At 39.3% G+C, this 2,364-nt stretch overlaps 1 pseudogene; it reads right to left on the bottom strand.

The window, feature by feature from the left end:
* Positions 1-394: 394 nt before the first annotated feature.
* On the bottom strand, positions 395-2,162 carry LOC144315222 (large ribosomal subunit protein eL31 pseudogene; annotated as a pseudogene).
* Positions 2,163-2,364: the final 202 nt, after the last annotated feature.

The raw sequence follows: 2,364 nt of genomic DNA, 5'->3' as shown, positions 1-2,364 counted from the left end.
TCAGAGGGAGGGGGATGGAAGGGTGGGTGAAATACGTGATAGGGATTAAGGAGTGTACCTGTTGTGATGAGCACAGGGTGTTGTATGGAGGGGTTAAATCACTGTACTGTACACCTCAAACTAGTATTACACTGCATTAGCTGGAATTTAAATAAAAACTTAAAAAAAGAGAGAAAGTATTTCCTTGCCCATAGCCTCATTGTTACTGTATTACTCAATTTTTAATTCTTTTGAATAATCTGATAAGTAAAATATAACTCCTTTTGTGTTTTATTTCAATATGCATTTGTTTATAAATGAGGTTGAGCACTTTGATATTTACATCTATTTGTATATATTTTTCTGTAAAGTGCTGATTTATATTATTTGCAAATTATTTTTTCTTTGTGTCACTTGCATTTTTCCTATTAATTTATAAGAGTACTTCTGTATTAAGAAAGTTAGTGTTTTGCCTGAAATGTCACATGTATTTTTACAATTTGCCAACTGTCTTTTGATTGCTTGGAGTAGTTATTACTACACAGAAAGCTTTTTTTTAAAAAAAAAAAAAAAAAGTAGGCTCCATGCACAGGATAGAGACAACATGGGGCTTAAACTCATGACCCTGAAATCAAGAGCTGAGCTGAGATCAAGAGCTAGTTGCTTATGCAGCACCTGGGTGACTGGGCTGGTTAAGCTTCCAACTCTGCTTTTCTGCTCAGATCATGATCTCAGGGTCCTAAGATAGAGTATGCTGAGCCACTCACTGTGCGTGGAGCCTAATTAGAATTCTCTTCCTCCCTCTGAGCTCCCCATCCTACCCATTTGCTCACTCTCTATCTTAAAAAAAAAAAAAAAATGGGATGCCTGGGTGGCTCAGCAGTTGAGGGTCTGCCTTCAATTTTAGGGCTTGGGCTGCCTCAGTCGTGATCTCATGGTCCTGGGATGGAGTCCCACATCGAGCTCTCTGTGAGGAGCCTGCTTCTCCCTCTGCCTATGTCTCTGCCTCTCTCTGTGTGTCTCTCATGAATAAATAAATAAAATCTTAAAAAAAAAAAGGTTTAGATGCTTAACCAACAAGTCACCCAGGCACCCCAGAAAGCTTCTTTCTCTTTGGTATATAGATATTTATGAGTATTTTTTTCTACCTTTGTGCTTTTATATCATAGAAAATTCTTCCTTACACCAAAATTATTAATATTTTAAACATATACATTTCCTTACTTTCTTTTTTCCACTTATTTCTGACAACTTAGAAGTTGACAGATTCAGCTATGTTTTTCCCCAAACAGAAAGTTCCAATTCCAAATTAATAAATAATCCTTTTACCGCATTGATTTGAAATGTCTCCTTTACCACATAGAATTCCCCTAATATTTTTTTTTGCAGTTTTATACCTTTATTTGACAATCAGCAATTAGTTCTCATCCACATTAACAGTCTGTAGATTTTTGAAAGTGGTGACAAGTACGTAGGTAACCAGCGTGTAGAGCTTCTTTGGTGAATCTTCATTTTTGTTTCGGTTTCTGGACAACTGCACACGGATACAGTATGGAACATTCCTTATTCCTTTGGCCCAGACAGCTTTGGTGAGCCTGGTGTCAATGCAGACATCTGGAGTTCCCATCTCCTTCATGGCAAATTTCTGGATCTCTTTGAGTGCCAAAGGGGCACGCTTCTTGAAACCCACTCCATGGATACGTTTGTGAATGTTGATGGTGTATTCTCTGGTCAATACCTCATTGATGGCAGAACGGCCCTTCTTCTCGCCACCCTTCTTTGTGGGAGCCATTCTGCCGGGCCCTAGTTGGAAAGAATTCCCCTAATATTTTAAGTCTATATGTATAGTCAATAACCTCTTCAAGTTACAGATGTGCCAAAATATTGACTCTTTAGTCCATGAGGCAGTATAGTCAGAACTGAGGCAGCCCAAGCCCTAAGCTGGTGGTTCTACAAGCAGCCTTGCTTTGATTTCCCAGTGTGCCACAAAAATATTTTCAATTCTTATGTGTACCAAAACATGAAGAAGTCTGGGAAGCACTAGTGTTTGCAGGGGTATAAGATTAAGTGACCTCTGCACAAAGGCCCAAACCCAACTCCATCTTTACTGCTTCTGTGACCTTAGGTGAATTATTAATTTACCTTGTTTAAAATAGAATTAAAATCTTGCTATTATTGTCTTTTTGTTTTTGTTTTCTTATGAATGGATGTTGAATTACCAAATGCCCGGATCCCTGGATGGCTCAGCGGTTTAGTGCCTGCCTTCTGCCCAGGGTGTGTCCTGGAGTCCTGGGATCGAGTCCCACATTGGGCTCCCTGCATGGAGCCTGCTTCTCTCTCTGCCTCTGTCTCTGCCACTCTCTCTCTGTGACTCTCATGAATAAA

This window comes from Canis aureus, chromosome 6 (genome assembly GCF_053574225.1).
Source record: "Canis aureus isolate CA01 chromosome 6, VMU_Caureus_v.1.0, whole genome shotgun sequence".
Classification (NCBI taxonomy): Eukaryota; Metazoa; Chordata; class Mammalia; order Carnivora; family Canidae; genus Canis; species Canis aureus.
The sequence above is the reverse complement of the archived record's forward strand: the minus strand, read 5'-3'. Positions and strand labels throughout refer to the sequence as shown.